The sequence below is a fragment of the Lissotriton vulgaris genome, chromosome 3_1 (assembly GCF_964263255.1).
Source record: "Lissotriton vulgaris chromosome 3_1, aLisVul1.2, whole genome shotgun sequence".
In the NCBI taxonomy this organism is placed as follows: domain Eukaryota; kingdom Metazoa; phylum Chordata; class Amphibia; order Caudata; family Salamandridae; genus Lissotriton; species Lissotriton vulgaris.
Genome location: NC_141689.1, coordinates 1,119,432,727 through 1,119,458,407, shown reverse-complemented (window position 1 = coordinate 1,119,458,407; position 25,681 = coordinate 1,119,432,727). Strand labels below are relative to the sequence as shown.

The 25,681-nt window shown below is 47.6% G+C and overlaps 1 protein-coding gene across 3 annotated transcripts in view; it reads right to left on the bottom strand.

The window, feature by feature from the left end:
* Positions 1-25,681, bottom strand: part of EMCN (endomucin) — an 871,751-nt gene that overhangs the window by 754,888 nt on the left and 91,182 nt on the right. The window lies entirely within an intron of this gene.

Genomic DNA, 25,681 nt, shown 5'->3' with positions numbered 1-25,681 from the left:
TCAACTTGGGCCTTCGATATGGAATGTTATACCCTGCAAGACTCAAAGTAGATGCCAACAGAAAAACAAGGGTATTCGACAATCCTACGGATGTTCAGACATTTTGCAAGCAGTACTCAGTAGGGAACGCATCGAATGGTGGGGCCTCTAATGGTGGAGCATCACAGGGTGCCCAGTTGGGCACAAGTGTGTATCTCTTCTCAGCCAGCTAAGGTCCAATTTAATTGAACTGAGGCCCATACCAGTGGTGTAGTGTGGTCGTAAACACTGATCTGTGCCGGAACTGTACATTGATATATTTTTGAAATGTTCGACATTACTGCATAAACTTAAATGAGGACACAGCTGGGCTAGATTGATATAGAGAGCGGATGCGTGGATGGACCACATGGCTGTGCCACCCCTCCCAGTGGTTCCACAATGTCACTCGCTTGGGGTTGTTTGCCACGTTGGCACCGTATGAAAGAACAGTTTAATTAAAAAGGTACAGGGAGTAAACCTAGCAAACAGCTACTAGGTTTGGGTGGGGGGTGGGGGTGGGGTAAAATAGGAATTAGATTGTTAGATGCTATTGTTTTGTTTTGTATGTCTCGCAGGCACACTACTATTCATTGACGCATCAACAATGGCACATCAAGTAGACTCCCGTCACTGTATGACAGTAACCCTCTTGACATGGAACATTCGAGGCCTCAATAGTCAGAAAAAGGGTAGGCAGGTGCTCCAATACATGCAACAGCATAAACCTGAGATTGTACACCTGCAGGAAATGCACCTATCACCAGCCCACACGCCTAGATTTGCAACCTCCTGGGGGCCCCACCGTTTTTTCTCAAACTATAGTTCATACTCCCAGGGAGTGGCAATTTTGATTAATAAAACCTTGCCCTTTGTGCATATGTCTACAGTTGCTGATACAGAGGGACGCTTTATCTTGGTAGTGGTTTGGCTGGCGGGTCACGTGGTCCTACTAGCTAACATTTACTCCCCGCACACATACAATCCGGCCTTTTACACATGCTTACAGGCTCAGATAGACGCCATAGATGCTGATTATACGGTTACCTTCCTGGGAGGAGACGTTAATATCCTACTAGATCCCAAACTTGACAGTACTGCAGTGTCCCCAGTCAATAAGCCCCGGTCACTCACATTACTGAAATAAATATGCCACACCTATGCACTAACCTAGGTCTGGAGATACCTAAACCCGAGGTACAGATCACACACATTATGCGCAGCAATACAATACGTGGACGAGATTGGACTGTTGGGTACTATCCAATTCAGCCATCCCATGGGTCCATTCAGCTGCATATTTGCCCCGCACCCTCTCCGACCTTGCTCCAGTGCTCCGAACAATACAAGTCCCAGGAGAGGAAGGCTTTAAAAGACAGTGGCAATTCCCCACAATGGAGCTGCATGATACAGTCTTTAAGGCTGAGTCAACACCGCGATAGTTGAATACTTTGCCCATAACACAGGATCAGTCTCATTGCAGGTGGTTCTATGTAACGCCTTCAAGGCATGCATGAGAGGGTTCTGCATTTCTACCCACTCTGGAGTCCTGAAAGATCTACGATGCAGCCTCGCAACATTTGAGGTCGAGCTAGCCAAGCTAGACAGGGAAAATATGGTGGGAGGTGATAGAGATGACCCTACATACTTGAGCCGCAGGGCAGACTTGCTTGCAGAACATGCTGAAACTGCGGACCGGTAAGCTCCCTATTTGGGAAAATATGTATGGCGAGGGAGATCACCCAGGGCACACACTTGCATGACTACTCCAGCCAAACCGCAGCCAGAGTTGCAACACGAAGTTGCAGAGACAAGATGGCACTGAGGCCATTGGTACGTCTGCAATCGGGCAAGAACTACTGCAATATTACGCTGACCTTTACAGTACGAGAGCTGTCACTAGTCGGGGAAATAAAGACATACCTAAATGAGCTAGCTATGGTCTGGTTACCTGATGCCCACCAACAATTCCGAGGCGAACCATTCTCGACGGATGAGATAGTGCAGGCCATAGATGACATGGATGGTTCCAAAGCCCCAGGCCTAGACGGTTTCCCCGGAGCCTTTTACAAAGCTTATAAAACTAAATTGGCCCCCCACCTCCTGGAGTTGTTTGTGGAGGCACTGGACGAGGGAACCCTGCCTCCTCGTTCGGAGAGGCAATAATTATCCTTCTACCGAAACCCGGTAAAGATCCCGAAAAAATGTGGCTCATACCGTCCGCTTTCATTGCTAAACTTTGATTATACAATTTTAGCTAAGATGCTGGCCACCCGGTTGGACCTGCTCAGGGGACAGATTATAGCACCAGCTCAGACCGGATTTATAAAACATAGGTCCACAGCTCTAAACTTGAGCACCTTCTTCTCCGTAGTCAATAGAATAGACCCAAAAATCCCGGCGGCTGTAGCCTTTTTGGATGCTGAAAAAGCATTTGATTCAGTGGCATGGTCCTTCTTGCATGCAGTACTGGAAAAAATGGTCAGGCCGAAAGGTTTCATTGCTTTGATCAAGTTTCTGTATGTAGCACTCTCAGCCCGTATCTGATATAACAGCGCGATCACAGAGCCCTTTCCTATATCCTGAGGCACAAGGCAGGGGTGTCCCATTATTATTCATAGTCGCAATGAATCCCTTGATCCGTTATTTGCAAAAAGACCATATGCATAGAGGCCTCCAGTGTAAGCATGGCCTGCTACTGGCAATTTTGTATGTGGATGATGTGGTGCTATATGTGAGATTGCCAGCCACTAATCTCCCACCAATACTGGCGGAAATTGAATGGTTCAGAACCTTGTCTGGACTCCACATCAACTGGGAGAAGTCTGAGATTTTTTCATTGATGGAAGTACATGACGGGGCATGTGGAGAATTCCCAATCCTATGGTGCGAGTCAGAGATCAAATACTTAGGCATACACCTCCACAGGGACAAGGAGCAGATACTGAGATGGAACTATGGCCCAGCGATGGCTAAACTGCAAACACAAGTGTAGTGTTGGATACAACTGCCACTATCCATGGTGAGGCACATAGCCATTATCAAGATTGTGATATTACCCCATCTGCTCTACCTCTTTCAAAGCATTCCCATTCCACTTACCAATGCATTCTTCACACAGATATGTACGTTATTAACGAAACTGGTGTGGGGTGGTAAACAAACCAGAGTAAGCTGGAACACACTGACTTTGCCATATGAAAGGGCGGTATTTAGGGTGCCTGATGTACAATTGTATTATTTGGTTTCACAGTGTGGCTACTCCTGGCACTGCTACCACCCGGATGCGCGTATGCCCTTTGCGAAGCCAGTGAGAGACTTGGCTGGCTCTATCCCGCTTAACTCATTGTTGCCAACTGGGATATCACGAGACCCCCATGACATTCAGACACTGTACACTACGTGCTGGGAATGGAAGCGACTGCTTAGAAAAATAGGAGAGACATCATTGTACTCCCCAGCCCTATCATTAATAGCCAACCCATGGCTCCCCTACTTTAGACACGCTAACTAAACGCACCCTTCAGCACTAGGGTATATGTACCATTGGAGAACTGTCCCCTAATGGACATACATTTTTCCGCACAGAAGCCCCCGGTTTTTAACAGCTTTGTTCATGGATCATTTTATCCTGTCTCGTATACAGGGAGCACTGGAAGATGCTATACCCACTTATTCTATTATACCTAAAGAATTCACACCACTTACACTAGTAATCACAGACCGCAGCGAAGACCGCAGCGAAGACCACATCACATCCCGACTGTACAAAGCCTGTTTGGCACTGATGCACCAGCAGAACCCCATGGTAAGAGATGCCTGGGCAGCTGATCTAGGAAACCGCTTACTGGCAAAATTTGGAAAAGTTGCTGCAAACAAACAAAGCCAGTCTCCTTCAACCATAGACATAAACTGCTACATTTTAAGTTCCAATGAAAGGCCTATGCCACTCCACATGGCAGATGTCCGAATAGCCAGCGCTAGTTTTGGACACTGCCCCAAGTGCAACTTGCATGTGGCTCCATTTGCACACATGACATGGACGTGCACTACAATAGTTTCATACTGGCAAGACATATTCAGGGATGTGCAACAGATGACTGAGTTACAATTAGCCTGCTCCCCATTAATAACCCGACTAGGTTATGTAGATGAGATCCCCAAGAGTATGCGAAGACAGGACGACAACGCCACACAAGCAAATTAGGTACAAAAAGTAGCTCGGCAAGGCGGATAAAGGTACAAAATGACCACATGTACAATGAGTTATCACACTCAAAACATGGGAAAGGGTTGGGATTAAGACATGCTGCACAGGGCGGTGAATGTAACAGGAATATCAAAAGTGCAGCATGTTGTAAGATGCTCACTGATGTTGCTATGATGTGCACGCTCATTGAGCCAACAGAGGCAAACAGACGCAAAGATGAGAAATACTGTGCTGTTGTGACTTCAATGTTTCTCTTTTTTCTCTTATTTGAAAAATGGCAATACCATTTAAAAACAAAGAACATCAGCAAGTACATCAAAAGTAAAAGACACAATGGACTGTTGAAACAGATGTATAAATAAACGACAGGCATTCCATTATTCAGCACTGATCTAGATTCCACGTTGTGGTTATTCTGCTGCTGCTCTGAACATATTCAGATCCAGGTACCCAGGGGAGCAATGTTTGAAGGGGGTTCTCCTGTAAAGGGATGTTTCTGACAAATCTAGATATTGCTGACATTGTGACATTCATGGCACCTTGGAGAGAGTCTATGAAAGGAATCTATTCATTAGGATCTTTTTCACCACTTTTCTTAAAAAAGTGGGTTGATGGGCTTGAATGCACCTTGGGTGGTAAGGAGTTCCAGATCCTTGGTTCCGATCCGGAGAAGGAGCGTGTGTAGGTTTTGTGTTACCTGAATCTAGGAGAGAGTTTGCACTTGTTAGGTAATGGCTGCCAATTTAGATTCAAATCTTTTCTGGTAGGTTTGCTAAAATGTAATGCCTTGTGTGTGAGGCAATCAATTTGCAGTTGGGATCTGGCCTTCAGGCGAAGCCAGTCTAGATACCTAAGTGATGGTGTGATGTGGTCAAACTGTCTAGTGCCTGTTACAAGTCTTGCTGCTGCATTAAGGGTCATTTGAGTGGAGCTGTTCTCGCTTTGGGCACACCTGACAGGGTCACAGATCCTTATTCTTGGCTGGAGACCACTAATGATTGTACTGCTTGTTTGAAGTCTGGAGGTGGCAGAAATGGTTTACATTTCTTCGGTAATCTGATTTGGAATGACACACTACACGTGGTGGCACTTATCATGTTTAGATTCTTGTCTAGTGTTAATCCAAGGGATTTCGTGGAGTCAGTAATTGTAGTTTTACAGTTGAGGGTGCCTAGGTGCTTGAGCCAATCTTGGGTGAGTGTGGAGCTGTTTTGAGGAGCGGAAAGAAGGGATTCTGTTTTGAGAGAGCTCAGATTGAAGTTGTTTTGAGAGACCCAGAACTGAGTTTTGACTAGAGTGTTAGTTGAATTACGTCATCTAGGGAGGATATCTTTAAGTATAGTTGTGTGTCATCTGCGTACATATTGTATGCACTGTTCGATTGTTGGAGGATTTCTGTCAGTGGTTCATATATAGGTTAAAAAGTGTGGGGGAAATGCTCGACCCTTGAAGGACACTGCACCTCACTGGTGAGTAGTTAGGGAATGAGTTGCTTGGTTTGATACGTTGTGAACAATTCTGCAGGAAGGAAGCGTACCATGAGAGCACTTTCCCAGAAAACCCCATTCTGGTTTCTAATACTTTTAGTAGGATTTTGTGATTGATTGTGTCAAACGCAGATGAGAGGTCTAGGAGGATGAGTAGGCAAGAGTCGTTGTTGTCTAGTTTCTTAAGGGTGTTGTCCATTATGTGAACAATGGCTGATTCAGGGCCATATGTAGGTAATCGTGAAACACCGATTACTTATTACCGAATTTTACCGATTCGGTATTAAGTAATGGGTATCTCCGATGTACGTAAAAATTTGTTAAAATTTACAGATTCGTTAAAATTCGGTAAACCGAATCCATTACCGAATCGGTAATTACCGATTCGGTAATTCAAAAATGTGGTTTTTGATGAATCAGCCAATCCTGTGCATCCCAATTACCTCCCAAACAGGAAGTGGCCCCACCCAGGCAGATGCACTGAACCTGGAGCTGACTGTGAGGCAGGCAGGTGAGCTGAGGATCCTGGAGCAACAGAGCCTCTCATCTACAAATCAAAATCAACAAACCTTGAAAATGGCAAGCCAGGAGAGAGAAGGAGGGAACAGAAAGAAAGAAAAATGAAGCTGAAGTTCAGCGAGAAGGAGCTGGAGGTACTAATCCAGGACATGAGCAAGGACCATGAAAAGCTTTTTGGAAAACCAATCCAATCCAAAAATTCTTTATTTCGGTCATTTAGACCATAAAAGATACAAAACATATTCACATTTAAAACTTAATTATTATAAAAACACATTACATACAATTACTTCCCATTATAATCCAGGCTCAGGTGAGCGTTAAAAAACAGTTCATGACATTGTCCGTACTTTCAATAGTTTTTTCCTTATCTGCCACATGGCCGTTAAGAGTTTAGCAACTGCAAAAACTATGTGCAGCAGAGTGCTAGTTTTCAGTTTTCTGTACGCATACAGGTGACTCCTAAAACCCAGGTTCCTGCATAGCGGCACCAACCAGTATTTTCTGGGTCTGTTGTATGCTGGGCAGAAAAACAAGAGATGGATTTCATCTTCGTCTTGATTATTGCAGCCTGAACAGATTTTGTCATCCCCCTTTAGCCATTTACAAGTAAAGGTTTTAATGGGCAATGTGTCCAGCCTCCATTGTATAAACAATTTTCGTGACAAAATGGGAAAAATAATATCCATAAAACCTTCAAATTTGTTGGAATTTTTGGATTCCAGAAAACGATCGGTTAGGGTGCCGTTATTCAGTGCAGTCACCAAAAGTGCTAGTTTTTCCTCCTTATAAATTTGCACCAGTTTTTTGTGGGAAACCCTTTGGCAGCCTTGTACAGGATCATCCCACAACTCAGATACAATTATTTCTTCACAAAAGCCAGCCAAGGGATTCTATCACAGTGATTCAGGTTCAAGACATGAATGAGGTCTTGTCTATAGTGCGCAAGTTCACTAGTGGACCAGAGCCTATGCCAGAACCTTATTGGCTTTGACTCAAGATCCTCAGCAATAGAGGGGAGACCCATGTCTAGTCTTAGGGGGAGCAGCGGTGTGCCTCGGGGGAGGGCCAAAAGGCGTCTAAGGAAATTGTTCTCCACTCTGGCGAGTTCTTGCCCTGCTTTGTACCCCCATAATTCACTCCCATAGGTTGAGGCCGCCTTTGCTTGGGTTTTGTACAGTTCTACTGCCGGGCTGATGGGTTTAAAGGTTGAGGTGTTCACAACCTTGAAAATTGTGCCAGACAATTTGGACAGCTTTAGCCAGGATCTCACTATCTGGGGGTCCCAAGATAACTTTTCGTGTAGTGTTACCCCCAGATACTGGAAAGTTGTTACCCTTTCAAGGCTAGCTAGCCCCAATGTAGGGTTAGGTCTAGTTTTAGGGGATGGATTAAAGATCATGAATTTGGTCTTCTCTGTATTGATCTCTAGACCATGTTGTCTACAGAAAAGGCCAAATCCATCCAAAATTCGCTGGATCCCCATCGGGGATTTAAAGAGCAGAAGGGTGTCATCGGCAAACATAATGGCCGGCACCCTCCTGCCTGCCAAACAGGGGGAGTCATTGTCCCTGACATTATCAAGTTGGGATTTGACACTGTTAACAAAGAGGCAGAACAGGGTGGGCGCCAGGACACAACCCTGCCTTACCCCTCTGAGAACAAGAGAGCATGCAGTAGCTGGGCCGGAACACCCAGCTTCTTCAGAACCTCCCACAGTTTCTTGCGTGGGACCAAGCCAAAGGCTGACCTCAGGTCCACGAACACCATGTACAGCCTACCCCCCTCATTCTTCACCGTTTTCCAATACAGCAGGACGAGGTGGAAAATCTGGTCCATGGTGGACGTGTTTTTCCTGAAGCCAGCCTGGAGTGGACTCAGTATTTCATTGGCCTCCATCCAATCTAAAAGGTGGTCCAAGAGAAGGCGAGAGAATAGTTTTTGGGGGACATCTATAAGGCTGATCGGTCTGTAGTTGGCTGGGAGAAGAGGAGAACCCTTCTTAAAAATAGGGACTAACTCCGTCCCCAGCCAAGTACAGGGGATCTCCATACCTCCTAAGATGGCATTAAAAAGAATAAGGAAGTACGGACCCCAGATCTCGGAATGGTGTCTAAAGAGATCACCAGGCAGTCTATCAAGACCCGGGGCCTTCCCCATTGCCAGTCTCTCTATTGAACTGACCACCTCAAATTGCACTGACCACCTCAATGGAAAGCAGTCCCTCCATGTGCCTGAGTCTTAGAAGAGACAGATCTGGCTTGGGATCCAGACCAAAATCAATTCCATTGGGGTCACCCAGCGCTCCATAGAGGACATCAAGAAAAGGTGGTACGACCTTAGGAAGACGGGGAAGGCAAGGATGGCTGAGAGGCAGAGGCAGGCCGGCAAAACTGGTGGAGGGAAGAACCCAGCACCTGCACCAACATCACTGGTACTCATGGTCGAGTCCACACACAAGCCGGAGAGTGTGAGTGGCGTGGGAGACGCAGACAGCTCTGCCAGAGCTGCCAGGAAACAAGGTAAGATGCATGCGCAGCATACTGTTAGGCATGGGCGGAAAATCCGTTCCGCTCGCGGATTTTGCGGATTTTCGGGAAATCCGCAATCCGCGAGATTTGCGAATTTCCTGCAAAATCCGCAAATCCGCGAGCAGCGGATTTTGCTCGCACTGCTCGCACTGTTCGCGTGAGTTCGCGCCCCGCGAATAAGTGCGAAATTGCAGAAATACGATCTAAGCAAAACTGAAAGTAACTACTTACCAGGTTCAAAAGTTCAGGCACATCATTAGTAGCCATTTCCTGTAGTGCTTCCTGAGGGGCCCCTCCAGAGTTCAGTTGCCAGTTGAAACTATTATGTGACCCTGCTCTGAACCTCAGAATAGTTACACATATGCCACAAAGGTCATGAATTACAGCTAAGGGAGACAAGCAGGAGCCAGGCTGGAAGTTAAAATCCATTAATCAGCCCCTAATTCATTATTGTCAGTTGGGGCAGGGCAGGTGTTGTAACTAATTTTGCAACAATGAAAGCACTTAGCAAGTGCAAAAGATCACTAATCAGGGCGCACTAAGGAAGCAGGTGCCAGCTAAAAAAATATTCTGTGACACATTAATCAGCCCCAAATTAATTCAGGTCACTTGAGGCAGGGAAGGTGTGCTTTGCTTTGCCGAAAATAATGTACACTGGACAACCAGAGGGTGTGGTGATGAAACAGAGGGTGGCATGGGTGGGCCAGAGGGTGGCATGAGTAGTCAGAGAGTGGCAGTGGTGACAGAGAGTGGCAGTGATGAAGAAGAGTGTCCCAAACAGGTTGGACACGTAGAAACAACAAGTTCGCAAAACTTGCGACCCGACAGGTAAGTTCGCAAATTGCGAAATTGTAAAAACCCTCGCGAACTGGCAGAAACACGGGCGAACACAAAAAAAAAAAAAAATCCGCAAATTCGCGGGAATTCGCGGATTTTGCGGATTGCGAGTTCGCAAATCCGCAAATTCGCGGATTGCCAATCCGCAAAATCCGCTCATGCCTACATACTGTGCTTTCCCCTCCCAAACCCCAATCCCCATAGAGGCTCCCACTCCACTCCATGTTTTACTCATTACCTGCTATGCATTGTTGGAGATGTAGTCTCAGGGAACAGATGTATAGGACAGTCAGCCTAGCAAACCCAATAGCACGTGAAAGAAATTTGCAAGCAGAGGACAGTCAGTGTGATCTGTAGGCATGATGTTTATCAATGCAAATGCAGCCAGAAAAGTGATTATATCTACATTCTGTCACTACAGGCAAGACATCACGCAGTGCTGCAGAGGGGAGCAGAGCGAAGGCACCCAGGCCAGAGGGGAGGCAACAGGAGGAAGAGAGTTTGCCTGCAGGGCACACACGCACTGCACCACCACCACCAACAACTTCTCCTTCTTCACCATCACCACCGCACCAGAGAAGGCCGCCATCTCCCCAAACTCTATCCCCACTGCCACAATCACCACCAGCACCGCTACCATCGTCAGGCAGGAGGCATGCCGTGGCCACCCTCCAGCAGATGGAGGAGTCAGAGGAGGAGGGCACAGGGGGCCAACAGTCTCTTGTCGATGAGGACGGCAACATGGTGAGGGCTCAGAGCACATCCACACATCCTCAAGACGCCGCAGGGCAAGGCCAGCCAGTCCTCAAGTGTCGGAACAGGGTAAAAGTGTCTTTGCTGGACTGGAATGCAACATGCTTAAGGTCTAGCATCTGCAATGGAGAGAGATGCGGTCATTGCATAGAGAGTTGTCTGGATATCAAAAGGAGACTAGCTCTAGAATGGGTTAATCTGACATTAATATGATAGATTACTATTAATTACATAGCGACTCAGTATAGTCTTGCCAAGTGGCAGTGGCACCTGTTGGGTGTCTTTAGAAAGCCCTCACCCACCAACCTAGTTGGTGGCATGCTTCATCATCGGGCCCACCCAGTGACACCTAGCGTGTCCCGGGTGTGCTTCGACGCCTGATTACAGCGGAGCAGGTATGTCACTGTGTGTGCGGTGTAGGGTGTTAAGGTATGTGAAATTAAAACGGCTTGGCGGATGGTCCCTGGGGTGAGGATACTTTATTAAAAGGGCCTCCGTCAGCGGTTAAAAATAAGGCTGTGGGACGTTAGAGGCGGGTTACGACCTCCTACGTCCTTAAGTTGTCAACATGTTTCAGCCAGTGCCTTATACTAATCTGGCTTTCTTCAGGACAATAAAATATGTGTAGGTTAAAATAGGGGTTGTGTAGTGTAGTCTATGTGTCTACACGCCCTAAAGTGTATCTAACTGTGAGAGGGGGGGATTCCCTTCTCAAGATCACCTGTACATTTAACATTGAGGACAGGTACAAGACAAACATAGGAGAAACAGAGTCACTAGAAGGTATTGTTCATATATTATGACAGCCGACTTAAATAGCGAATAGTGCAGGCTATGAGCGGCTCAAGTGTAATGATACTGGTGGTATCATTAATGTGGAATCGCACTAGAACTTCGAGGGTGAAGTGATTAAAACAGCGGTAAAAATTACTGCAGTGAAAGGTGAAGAATTGTGGCGCAAGGAACATTTCTTACGCTTTCAATGCTTGTTTTTAGCTCCAAGGTTATTGAAGTGGCAGGGTGAGGCCCTAGTAGGGAGAAAGAGGTAGGACCATTGGGATTAGGGAACCTGTAGGAGAAAAGTAGGGAGCGCTTACCCATTGTAGTGATACTCAGCATACTCACAGGATTTCTGGCCAGCACCAGCGTGGGACCTGTTGTGCCTCCTTCGCAGAACCGGTAGTGAATGGCTGCTGTTGCCGGTTTTTATACTGTCATAGATAGGATAATTGAGGGCACCTGTTGGAAGAGCAATGGTAGAGAGACTCGCTAGGCGGGTCTAGATAGCGCTCAGGTGTGTTGCTTATTAGCGCGCTGAAATGCCCGGTCTGAAGCGCCTGTGTGGGCGTATATGGCTGCCGGGTGCCGGGGCGGCTGTGTATAGCGCATGCGCGGCCGGGAAGTGGTCCGCGCATGCGTGGACGGCAGTTAGCAGCTCATGCGCGGCCGAGAAGTGGTCCGCGCATGCGCCGTAGGTAGTGTTCCGGTGCGCGAATGGGAGAGTATCCCTGTTCGCGCTACCGATCGATTGCCTGTTGCACTGGCTCTAGTTGCGTGGCGGGGGCAGCATGTAGTGGCCATACGTGGAGCGATTAAGCCCCAGAGTGCTACAGTATATAGAAAATAAAAATAAAAATAAAAGGGGGTAAAATACCTCTCCATTACCTACTGCCCTGGCTCATGTGAGAGGGGCATTTTAGTGGGACATAATGGATAGCGCTGGGTGTTTTCAGGTGCTGGTATATACAAGTGGCAAAGGGAAATACCGCTATGGACACCAGATTGGTCTCAAGTGCCAGGTTGGCACAATGTCATGCGGTGGGACCTTCCGGCGGGTGATAGAGACCAGAGGACGTTATATCCTGGGTGGTGGGTGTTTGGACAGGTCCATATGGATATATGGCCGGGTGATGTGATTGCCATCATAGGGTCAAGGAGTTCCAGGGGATAGCATCATTAAGCCCATCAGTGGCTGTGGATAGACGGTATATCCATCTTTGTTCTTTGTTTAGTAGTTTTTTATCATTGTTGATGGGACTGACTGGTATTTGCTCAATGACTGTCCAGGTGAAGTCATTGGGGGTGTGCCCGTGGGTAATGAAATGGTTTGTCAACTTGCTAATGTTTTTCTTGCATCGCATTGTGCTGCGGTGCTCTGTGATCCTGGTTCTCACTTTGCGAGTGGTCATGCCCACATATCTGAGTCCACATCTGCAGGTTATTAAGTAGATCACATTCTGCGAGTTGCAATTAGTGTGGCTCCTTTGGGACCACACTTTATTCGGTTCCAAGTTCAGGGTTTTCGTGTGGGATGTCAAATGACAGACACTACAGTCATTGCATGGGTAGTGTCCGGTTACTTTGGGCATTCCCCACGCATTGAGGATGGTATTGTCGGGTTTAGGTGGTGGTTTGGGTCTGGTACTGACCAGTTGGTCTCTGAGGTTATGACACCTTTTATAGGCGAACCTTGGGGGTTCCCATTTCCTTTGCCCTGAATTAATGATTCTCCAGTGCTTTTTTATTATTTTAGCCACGTCATTGGAGGCAGTGTTGAAGGTAGTCACACATGTAGTTGGTTGTGTGTCGCTTTCTTTGGTGACGTCTTCAAGTAGTGCGTCACGGTTCTGGTTTCTTGCCCTCTTCTGGGTTTTCTTGATGATCGCCTTAGGGTAACCCCGGTTCTCTAGTTTTTGGGCTAGGTCCGCTGATTGTGTTTTGTAGTCGTTTACATCCGAGCAGTTCCTTCTGATGCGGAGAAACTGGCCAAAGGGTAAGTTCTCTTTTAAGGGTCGGGGATGGAAACTGTTGAAATGCAGCAGTGAGTTTCTTGCCGTGGGTTTGTAATATGTTGTTGTTGTCAAGGTTCCGCCTTTAGCTGTTATTTGTAGATCCAGGAAGGCGAGTTGCTGGTTACTGGCTGTGCAGGTGAACTTGAGGTATGGATCCCTGTTGTTGAGCCATTGCAGGAAGTTGTCTAGTTCAGGTTGTTGCCTGTTCCAGATGACCAATATATCATCGATATATCGGTGCCATTTTTGTATGTGGTTCTTGAACGGGTTGGCTTCCGTACTTATGTGTGTGCTCTCAAAGTGGTGGACGTAGAGTCCAGCTACACTCGGCGCGAAAACACTGCCCATTGAGGTTCCGTTGGTTTGTAGGTAAAAGGTGCCCTCATATTCAAAGTAGTTTTCTTTAAGGGCAAGGGCTGCACAATTCATGACAAAACTTCTGGGTGTCTGGTATGGCCAGGGGGATTCTTCCAAGATGTCATGTAGGACCTGTAGGGTGGCATCTTGTGGGAGGCTGGTGTATAAGCTTTCCACATCCAGTCCTACCAGTAGCTGAGTCTCGGGGTCAAAGGGGATGTTGTCAATGACCTGCAAAAGGTGTTTGGTGTCCCTAATGTAAGTGGGGGTTTTTTGTACCAGGGGGTTTAGGTAGAAGTCACAATATCTTGAGAGTGGCTCTAGAACGGAGTTGATGCCCGATACTATTGGCCTGCCCGGTGGTGGAATTACCCCTTTATGTACCTTAGGTACTGTGTAGAAGTATGGGGTTCTGGTGTTATCCGGGCAGAGGTATTCGGCCTCCTGTTTTGAGATGTGTTCGTCATCTGCTGCCCTTTTGACAAGGTTGTGCACTGTATTGCGTAGTTGTTCTGTGGGATCCTGCTCCAGTCTGCGGTAGTTCCGGCCGTCGCTGAGTAATCTCCGACATTCCGCATCGTAGTCTGTCTTGTCCAATAGCACGATGCCACCCCCTTTATCTGCTGGTTTGATTACCAAAGTGGGGTTATTTTGCAGGCGTTGTATCATCTGCCTATCTTCCCATGACATGTTGTTGTAGTGGTTGGTCGGGTTGAGTTTTTCGATGTCATTGTAAACCGCTTGCTCGAAGGTCGTTATTTCTGCTGGCACGGTGGATGGTGGAGGGACAAAAGTGGATTTCACTCTGAGTCCTGTGGTATTGGGGTTCTCATCTGGTTGGGGGGCATCTTGGTTTGCCTTCTCAAAGAAGGACTTTAGTTTCAATTTCCTGAAGAATTGGGCTAATTCCGCTTGTAATTTAAACTTGTCCAGTCGTGTGGTGGGTACAAACGACAGGCCTTTCAACAGTACAGCAACTTCTTTGCAGGATAATGGGGTGCTGGACAGGTTGAATACCAGTGAAGGCTGGTTAGTAGAACTGTCTACCTGCTTGTTCCCGGAGTTGCTTCCTTCGCCTTCTGGCGTGTGTTGGAACTCACCGGGTTTTCGTCTTCCCAGTGTACCTGTGCGTTGTTGTGTTGGGTTGTTCTCCTGCGGCCCCGGGGTCTCTGGCCCCGTCCTAAAAAAGGAAAGGTGTTACCCTGGTTGCCCCCAAAGAACGGCATTGGCCCCTGGGGGTACATGTTTGGGAAACCAAAGTAGGGGTTTTGCATATGGCCTAAGTTAGGTGGGAAACCAAAGTATTGGTTAGGTTGTCCTCCTTGCCAGTGGTTGGGCCATCGTTGTCCTCTTCGTCCTCTGCCACCTCGTTTTTGTGATCCGCCGCTGGAGTCACTGGAGACGGAGCTGTCGTCCCCTGAAGAGTTGGGTGTATTGGTTTCCTTGGTTGGAGGGGTGTAGTTCTCCTCTGAGTATGGATATACTTTGGCGTAGGAGAATTTTTTGAGGTCTTTCTCAATTTTTTTGAATTTCGCCTGGGTCAGGTAGTCTTTGTACTCGTTTATCTCCCGGTTCTGATCATCAAGTTTCTTTTTGAAGGATGTTATGGTGGCTTTGAAATGTCTTTCTGTCTCTTCTATCTCGATGGATAGGATGTCTGACAAACGTTTGGTGGTTTTTAAGATAAGAATCATCCAGTCTCTGGTACAGTGCCATGCGATCTGTGCCCAGTCCTTCCTGAACGTGGGGTCGTCAAGGAAGATCCTAGGTGCATTCGATACCAGTAGTCCCCTTGGTGCAGAGTTGGTTCGTAGGTATTGGGCTAGTATGGTGCCGTGGAGGATGGTGCGTATCCTGTTGCGCTTCTTTTCTGTTAAGGTTTCCCAATCCGTGGTCTGTGCGATTGTGTTGGAGATGTTAAAATCAGTTTGGAATGACGGGTCAGACAGTATGTCTGTCAAGTCACTCTCAGAGAAAGTCAGTCCATGGTTTTCGGCCATGGTCGTGTATTCTCTCACAGCTGCGCGCTGCCAATAATTGCGAGAATCAAGAGGGAGAGAGAGGACCAGAAAGCTAGTCCAGATCCCCGGTTTATATGTATGGATATCAAAAGGAGACTAGCTCTAGAATGGGTTAATCTGACATTAATATGATAGATTACTATTAATTACATAGCGACTCAGTATAGTCTTGCCAAGTGGCAGTGGCACCTGTTGGGTGTCTTTAGAAAGCCCTCACCCACCAACCTAGTTGGTGGCATGCTTCATCATCGGGCCCACCCAGTGACACCTAGCGTGTCCCGGGTGTGCTTCGACGCCTGATTACAGCGGAGCAGGTATGTCACTGTGTGTGCGGTGTAGGGTGTTAAGGTATGTGAAATTAAAACGGCTTGGCGGATGGTCCCTGGGGTGAGGATACTTTATTAAAAGGGCCTCCGTCAGCGGTTAAAAATAAGGCTGTGGGACGTTAGAGGCGGGTTACGACCTCCTACGTCCTTAAGTTGTCAACATGTTTCAGCCAGTGCCTTATACTAATCTGGCTTTCTTCAGGACAATAAAATATGTGTAGGTTAAAATAGGGGTTGTGTAGTGTAGTCTATGTGTCTACACGCCCTAAAGTGTATCTAACTGTGAGAGGGGGGGATTCCCTTCTCAAGATCACCTGTACATTTAACATTGAGGACAGGTACAAGACAAACATAGGAGAAACAGAGTCACTAGAAGGTATTGTTCATATATTATGACAGCCGACTTAAATAGCGAATAGTGCAGGCTATGAGCGGCTCAAGTGTAATGATACTGGTGGTATCATTAATGTGGAATCGCACTAGAACTTCGAGGGTGAAGTGATTAAAACAGCGGTAAAAATTACTGCAGTGAAAGGTGAAGAATTGTGGCGCAAGGAACATTTCTTACGCTTTCAATGCTTGTTTTTAGCTCCAAGGTTATTGAAGTGGCAGGGTGAGGCCCTAGTAGGGAGAAAGAGGTAGGACCATTGGGATTAGGGAACCTGTAGGAGAAAAGTAGGGAGCGCTTACCCATTGTAGTGATACTCAGCATACTCACAGGATTTCTGGCCAGCACCAGCGTGGGACCTGTTGTGCCTCCTTCGCAGAACCGGTAGTGAATGGCTGCTGTTGCCGGTTTTTATACTGTCATAGATAGGATAATTGAGGGCACCTGTTGGAAGAGCAATGGTAGAGAGACTCGCTAGGCGGGTCTAGATAGCGCTCAGGTGTGTTGCTTATTAGCGCGCTGAAATGCCCGGTCTGAAGCGCCTGTGTGGGCGTATATGGCTGCCGGGTGCCGGGGCGGCTGTGTATAGCGCATGCGCGGCCGGGAAGTGGTCCGCGCATGCGTGGACGGCAGTTAGCAGCTCATGCGCGGCCGAGAAGTGGTCCGCGCATGCGCCGTAGGTAGTGTTCCGGTGCGCGAATGGGAGAGTATCCCTGTTCGCTCTACCGATCGATTGCCTGTTGCACTGGCTCTAGTTGCGTGGCGGGGGCAGCATGTAGTGGCCATACGTGGAGCGATTAAGCCCCAGAGTGCTACAGTATATAGAAAATAAAAATAAAAATAAAAGGGGGTAAAATACCTCTCCATTACCTACTGCCCTGGCTCATGTGAGAGGGGCATTTTAGTGGGACATAATGGATAGCGCTGGGTGTTTTCAGGTGCTGGTATATACAAGTGGCAAAGGGAAATACTGCTATGGACACCAGATTGGTCTCAAGTGCCAGGTTGGCACAATGTCATGCGGTGGGACCTTCCGGGGGGTGATAGAGACCAGAGGACGTTATATCCTGGGTGGTGGGTGTTTGGACAGGTCCATATGGATATATGGCCGGGTGATGTGATTGCCATCATAGGGTCAAGGAGTTCCAGGGGATAGCATCATTAAGCCCATCAGTGGCTGTGGATAGACGGTATATCCATCTTTGTTCTTTGTTTAGTAGTTTTTTATCATTGTTGATGGGACTGACTGGTATTTGCTCAATGACTGTCCAGGTGAAGTCATTGGGGGTGTGCCCGTGGGTAATGAAATGGTTTGTCAACTTGCTAATGTTTTTCTTGCATCGTATTGTGCTGCGGTGCTCTGTGATCCTGGTTCTCACTTTGCGAGTGGTCATGCCCACATATCTGAGTCCACATCTGCAGGTTATTAAGTAGATCACATTCTGCGAGTTGCAATTAGTGTGGCTCCTTTGGGACCACACTTTATTCGGTTCCAAGTTCAGGGTTTTCGTGTGGGATGTCAAATGACAGACACTACAGTCATTGCATGGGTAGTGTCCGGTTACTTTGGGCATTCCCCACGCATTGAGGATGGTATTGTCGGGTTTAGGTGGTGGTTTGGGTCTGGTACTGACCAGTTGGTCTCTGAGGTTATGACACCTTTTATAGGCGAACCTTGGGGGTTCCCATTTCCTTTGCCCTGAATTAATGATTCTCCAGTACTTTTTTATTATTTTAGCCACGTCATTGGAGGCAGTGTTGAAGGTAGTCACACATGTAGTTGGTTGTGTGTCGCTTTCTTTGGTGACGTCTTCAAGTAGTGCGTCACGGTTCTGGTTTCTTGCCCTCTTCTGGGTTTTCTTGATGATCGCCTTAGGGTAACCCCGGTTCTCTAGTTTTTGGGCTAGGTCCGCTGATTGTGTTTTGTAGTCGTTTACATCCGAGCAGTTCCTTCTGATGCGGAGAAACTGGCCAAAGGGTAAGTTCTCTTTTAAGGGTCGGGGATGGAAACTGTTGAAATGCAGCAGTGAGTTTCTTGCCGTGGGTTTGTAATATGTTGTTGTTGTCAAGGTTCCGCCTTTAGCTGTTATTTGTAGATCCAGGAAGGCGAGTTGCTGGTTACTGGCTGTGCAGGTGAACTTGAGGTATGGATCCCTGTTGTTGAGCCATTGCAGGAAGTTGTCTAGTTCAGGTTGTTGCCCGTTCCAGATGACCAATATATCATCGATATATCGGTGCCATTTTTGTATGTGGTTCTTGAACGGGTTGGCTTCCGTACTTATGTGTGTGCTCTCAAAGTGGTGGACGTAGAGTCCAGCTACACTCGGCGCGAAAACACTGCCCATTGAGGTTCCGTTGGTTTGTAGGTAAAAGGTGCCCTCATATTCAAAGTAGTTTTCTTTAAGGGCAAGGGCTGCACAATTCATGACAAAACTTCTGGGTGTCTGGTATGGCCAGGGGGATTCTTCCAAGATGTCATGTAGGACCTGTAGGGTGGCATCTTGTGGGAGGCTGGTGTATAAGCTTTCCACATCCAGTCCTACCAGTAGCTGAGTCTCGGGGTCAAAGGGGATGTTGTCAATGACCTGCAAAAGGTGTTTGGTGTCCCTAATGTAAGTGGGGGTTTTTTGTACCAGGGGGTTTAGGTAGAAGTCACAATATCTTGAGAGTGGCTCTAGAACGGAGTTGATGCCCGATACTATTGGCCTGCCCGGTGGTGGAATTACCCCTTTATGTACCTTAGGTACTGTGTAGAAGTATGGGGTTCTGGTGTTATCCGGGCAGAGGTATTCGGCCTCCTGTTTTGAGATGTGTTCGTCATCTGCTGCCCTTTTGACAAGGTTGTGCACTGTATTGCGTAGTTGTTCTGTGGGATCCTGCTCCAGTCTGCGGTAGTTCCGGCCGTCGCTGAGTAATCTCCGACATTCCGCATCGTAGTCTGTCTTGTCCAATAGCACAATGCCACCCCCTTTATCTGCTGGTTTGATTACCAAAGTGGGGTTATTTTGCAGGCGTTGTATCGTCTGCCTATCTTCCCATGACATGTTGTTGTAGTGGTTGGTCGGGTTGAGTTTTTCGATGTCATTGTAAACCGCTTGCTCGAAGGTCGTTATTTCTGCTGGCACGGTGGATGGTGGAGGGACAAAAGTGGATTTCACTCTGAGTCCTGTGGTATTGGGGTTCTCATCTGGTTGGGGGGCATCTTGGTTTGCCTTCTCAAAGAAGGACTTTAGTTTCAATTTCCTGAAGAATTGGGCTAATTCCGCTTGTAATTTAAACTTGTCCAGTCGTGTGATGGGTACAAACGACAGGCCTTTCTCCAGTACAGCAACTTCTTTGCAGGATAATGGGGTGCTGGACAGGTTGAATACCAGTGAAGGCTGGTTAGTAGAACTGTCTACCTGCTTGTTCCCGGAGTTGCTTCCTTCGCCTTCTGGCGTGTGTTGGAACTCACCGGGTTTTCGTCTTCCCAGTGTACCTGTGCGTTGTTGTGTTGGGTTGTTCTCCTGCGGCCCCGGGGTCTCTGGCCCCGTCCTAAAAAAGGAAAGGTGTTACCCTGGTTGCCCCCAAAGAACGGCATTGGCCCCTGGGGGTACATGTTTGGGAAACCAAAGTAGGGGTTTTGCATATGGCCTAAGTTAGGTGGGAAACCAAAGTATTGGTTAGGTTGTCCTCCTTGCCAGTGGTTGGGCCATCGTTGTCCTCTTCGTCCTCTGCCACCTCGTTTTTGTGATCCGCCGCTGGAGTCACTGGAGACGGAGCTGTCGTCCCCTGAAGAGTTGGGTGTATTGGTTTCCTTGGTTGGAGGGGTGTAGTTCTCCTCTGAGTATGGATATACTTTGGCGTAGGAGAATTTTTTGAGGTCTTTCTCAAATTTTTTTTGAATTTCGCCTGGGTCAGGTAGTCTTTGTACTCGTTTATCTCCCGGTTCTGATCATCAAGTTTCTTTTTGAAGGATGTTATGGTGGCTTTGAAATGTCTTTCTGTCTCTTCTATCTCGATGGATAGGATGTCTGACAAACGTTTGGCGGTTTTTAAGATAAGAATCATCCAGTCTCTGGTACAGTGCCATGCGATCTGTGCCCAGTCCTTCCTGAACGTGGGGTCGTCAAGGAAGATCCTAGGTGCATTCGATACCAGTAGTCCCCTTGGTGCAGAGTTGGTTCGTAGGTATTGGGCTAGTATGGTGCCGTGGAGGATGGTGCGTATCCTGTTGCGCTTCTTTTCTGTTAAGGTTTCCCAATCCGTGGTCTGTGCGATTGTGTTGGAGATGTTAAAATCAGTTTGGAATGACGGGTCAGACAGTATGTCTGTCAAGTCACTCTCAGAGAAAGTCAGTCCATGGTTTTCGGCCATGGTCGTGTATTCTCTCACAGCTGCGCGCTGCCAATAATTGCGAGAATCAAGAGGGAGAGAGAGGACCAGAAAGCTAGTCCAGATCCCCGGTTTATATGTATGGATATCAAAAGGAGACTAGCTCTAGAATGGGTTAATCTGACATTAATATGATAGATTACTATTAATTACATAGCGACTCAGTATAGTCTTGCCAAGTGGCAGTGGCACCTGTTGGGTGTCTTTAGAAAGCCCTCACCCACCAACCTAGTTGGTGGCATGCTTCATCATCGGGCCCACCCAGTGACACCTAGCGTGTCCCGGGTGTGCTTCGACGCCTGATTACAGCGGAGCAGGTATGTCACTGTGTGTGCGGTGTAGGGTGTTAAGGTATGTGAAATTAAAACGGCTTGGCGGATGGTCCCTGGGGTGAGGATACTTTATTAAAAGGGCCTCCGTCAGCGGTTAAAAATAAGGCTGTGGGACGTTAGAGGCGGGTTACGACCTCCTACGTCCTTAAGTTGTCAACATGTTTCAGCCAGTGCCTTATACTAATCTGGCTTTCTTCAGGACAATAAAATATGTGTAGGTTAAAATAGGGGTTGTGTAGTGTAGTCTATGTGTCTACACGCCCTAAAGTGTATCTAACTGTGAGAGGGGGGGATTCCCTTCTCAAGATCACCTGTACATTTAACATTGAGGACAGGTACAAGACAAACATAGGAGAAACAGAGTCACTAGAAGGTATTGTTCATATATTATGACAGCCGACTTAAATAGCGAATAGTGCAGGCTATGAGCGGCTCAAGTGTAATGATACTGGTGGTATCATTAATGTGGAATCGCACTAGAACTTCGAGGGTGAAGTGATTAAAACAGCGGTAAAAATTACTGCAGTGAAAGGTGAAGAATTGTGGCGCAAGGAACATTTCTTACGCTTTCAATGCTTGTTTTTAGCTCCAAGGTTATTGAAGTGGCAGGGTGAGGCCCTAGTAGGGAGAAAGAGGTAGGACCATTGGGATTAGGGAACCTGTAGGAGAAAAGTAGGGAGCGCTTACCCATTGTAGTGATACACAGCATACTCACAGGATTTCTGGCCAGCACCAGCGTGGGACCTGTTGTGCCTCCTTCGCAGAACCAGTAGTGAATGGCTGCTGTTGCCGGTTTTTATACTGTCATAGATAGGATAATTGAGGGCACCTGTTGGAAGAGCAATGGTAGAGAGACTCGCTAGGCGGGTCTAGATAGCGCTCAGGTGTGTTGCTTATTAGCGCGCTGAAATGCCCGGTCTGAAGCGCCTGTGTGGGCGTATATGGCTGCCGGGTGCCGGGGCGGCTGTGTATAGCGCATGCGCGGCCGGGAAGTGGTCCGCGCATGCGTGGACGGCAGTTAGCAGCTCATGCGCGGCCGAGAAGTGGTCCGCGCATGCGCCGTAGGTAGTGTTCCGGTGCGCGAATGGGAGAGTATCCCTGTTCGCGCTACCGATCGATTGCCTGTTGCACTGGCTCTAGTTGCGTGGCGGGGGCAGCATGTAGTGGCCATACGTGGAGCGATTAAGCCCCAGAGTGCTACAGTATATAGAAAATAAAAATAAAAATAAAAGGGGGTAAAATACCTCTCCATTACCTACTGCCCTGGCTCATGTGAGAGGGGCATTTTAGTGGGACATAATGGATAGCGCTGGGTGTTTTCAGGTGCTGGTATATACAAGTGGCAAAGGGAAATACCGCTATGGACACCAGATTGGTCTCAAGTGCCAGGTTGGCACAATGTCATGCGGTGGGACCTTCCGGGGGGTGATAGAGACCAGAGGACGTTATATCCTGGGTGGTGGGTGTTTGGACAGGTCCATATGGATATATGGCCGGGTGATGTGATTGCCATCATAGGGTCAAGGAGTTCCAGGGGATAGCATCATTAAGCCCATCAGTGGCTGTGGATAGACGGTATATCCATCTTTGTTCTTTGTTTAGTAGTTTTTTATCATTGTTGATGGGACTGACTGGTATTTGCTCAATGACTGTCCAGGTGAAGTCATTGGGGGTGTGCCCGTGGGTAATGAAATGGTTTGTCAACTTGCTAATGTTTTTCTTGCATCGTATTGTGCTGCGGTGCTCTGTGATCCTGGTTCTCACTTTGCGAGTGGTCATGCCCACATATCTGAGTCCACATCTGCAGGTTATTAAGTAGATCACATTCTGCGAGTTGCAATTAGTGTGGCTCCTTTGGGACCACACTTTATTCGGTTCCAAGTTCAGGGTTTTCGTGTGGGATGTCAAATGACAGACACTACAGTCATTGCATGGGTAGTGTCCGGTTACTTTGGGCATTCCCCACGCATTGAGGATGGTATTGTCGGGTTTAGGTGGTGGTTTGGGTCTGGTACTGACCAGTTGGTCTCTGAGGTTATGACACCTTTTATAGGCGAACCTTGGGGGTTCCCATTTCCTTTGCCCTGAATTAATGATTCTCCAGTACTTTTTTATTATTTTAGCCACGTCATTGGAGGCAGTGTTGAAGGTAGTCACACATGTAGTTGGTTGTGTGTCGCTTTCTTTGGTGACGTCTTCAAGTAGTGCGTCACGGTTCTGGTTTCTTGCCCTCTTCTGGGTTTTCTTGATGATCGCCTTAGGGTAACCCCGGTTCTCTAGTTTTTGGGCTAGGTCCGCTGATTGTGTTTTGTAGTCGTTTACATCCGAGCAGTTCCTTCTGATGCGGAGAAACTGGCCAAAGGGTAAGTTCTCTTTTAAGGGTCGGGGATGGAAACTGTTGAAATGCAGCAGTGAGTTTCTTGCCGTGGGTTTGTAATATGTTGTTGTTGTCAAGGTTCCGCCTTTAGCTGTTATTTGTAGATCCAGGAAGGCGAGTTGCTGGTTACTGGCTGTGCAGGTGAACTTGAGGTATGGATCCCTGTTGTTGAGCCATTGCAGGAAGTTGTCTAGTTCAGGTTGTTGCCCGTTCCAGATGACCAATATATCATCGATATATCGGTGCCATTTTTGTATGTGGTTCTTGAACGGGTTGGCTTCCGTACTTATGTGTGTGCTCTCAAAGTGGTGGACGTAGAGTCCAGCTACACTCGGCGCGAAAACACTGCCCATTGAGGTTCCGTTGGTTTGTAGGTAAAAGGTGCCCTCATATTCAAAGTAGTTTTCTTTAAGGGCAAGGGCTGCACAATTCATGACAAAACTTCTGGGTGTCTGGTATGGCCAGGGGGATTCTTCCAAGATGTCATGTAGGACCTGTAGGGTGGCATCTTGTGGGAGGCTGGTGTATAAGCTTTCCACATCCAGTCCTACCAGTAGCTGAGTCTCGGGGTCAAAGGGGATGTTGTCAATGACCTGCAAAAGGTGTTTGGTGTCCCTAATGTAAGTGGGGGTTTTTTGTACCAGGGGGTTTAGGTAGAAGTCACAATATCTTGAGAGTGGCTCTAGAACGGAGTTGATGCCCGATACTATTGGCCTGCCCGGTGGTGGAATTACCCCTTTATGTACCTTAGGTACTGTGTAGAAGTATGGGGTTCTGGTGTTATCCGGGCAGAGGTATTCGGCCTCCTGTTTTGAGATGTGTTCGTCATCTGCTGCCCTTTTGACAAGGTTGTGCACTGTATTGCGTAGTTGTTCTGTGGGATCCTGCTCCAGTCTGCGGTAGTTCCGGCCGTCGCTGAGTAATCTCCGACATTCCGCATCGTAGTCTGTCTTGTCCAATAGCACAATGCCACCCCCTTTATCTGCTGGTTTGATTACCAAAGTGGGGTTATTTTGCAGGCGTTGTATCGTCTGCCTATCTTCCCATGACATGTTGTTGTAGTGGTTGGTCGGGTTGAGTTTTTCGATGTCATTGTAAACCGCTTGCTCGAAGGTCGTTATTTCTGCTGGCACGGTGGATGGTGGAGGGACAAAAGTGGATTTCACTCTGAGTCCTGTGGTATTGGGGTTCTCATCTGGTTGGGGGGCATCTTGGTTTGCCTTCTCAAAGAAGGACTTTAGTTTCAATTTCCTGAAGAATTGGGCTAATTCCGCTTGTAATTTAAACTTGTCCAGTCGTGTGATGGGTACAAACGACAGGCCTTTCTCCAGTACAGCAACTTCTTTGCAGGATAATGGGGTGCTGGACAGGTTGAATACCAGTGAAGGCTGGTTAGTAGAACTGTCTACCTGCTTGTTCCCGGAGTTGCTTCCTTCGCCTTCTGGCGTGTGTTGGAACTCACCGGGTTTTCGTCTTCCCAGTGTACCTGTGCGTTGTTGTGTTGGGTTGTTCTCCTGCGGCCCCGGGGTCTCTGGCCCCGTCCTAAAAAAGGAAAGGTGTTACCCTGGTTGCCCCCAAAGAACGGCATTGGCCCCTGGGGGTACATGTTTGGGAAACCAAAGTAGGGGTTTTGCATATGGCCTAGGTTAGGTGGGAAACCAAAGTATTGGTTAGGTTGTCCTCCTTGCCAGTGGTTGGGCCATCGTTGTCCTCTTCGTCCTCTGCCACCTCGTTTTTGTGATCCGCCGCTGGAGTCACTGGAGACGGAGCTGTCGTCCCCTGAAGAGTTGGGTGTATTGGTTTCCTTGGTTGGAGGGGTGTAGTTCTCCTCTGAGTATGGATATACTTTGGCGTAGGAGAATTTTTTGAGGTCTTTCTCAAATTTTTTTTGAATTTCGCCTGGGTCAGGTAGTCTTTGTACTCGTTTATCTCCCGGTTCTGATCATCAAGTTTCTTTTTGAAGGATGTTATGGTGGCTTTGAAATGTCTTTCTGTCTCTTCTATCTCGATGGATAGGATGTCTGACAAACGTTTGGCGGTTTTTAAGATAAGAATCATCCAGTCTCTGGTACAGTGCCATGCGATCTGTGCCCAGTCCTTCCTGAACGTGGGGTCGTCAAGGAAGATCCTAGGTGCATTCGATACCAGTAGTCCCCTTGGTGCAGAGTTGGTTCGTAGGTATTGGGCTAGTATGGTGCCGTGGAGGATGGTGCGTATCCTGTTGCGCTTCTTTTCTGTTAAGGTTTCCCAATCCGTGGTCTGTGCGATTGTGTTGGAGATGTTAAAATCAGTTTGGAATGACGGGTCAGACAGTATGTCTGTCAAGTCACTCTCAGAGAAAGTCAGTCCATGGTTTTCG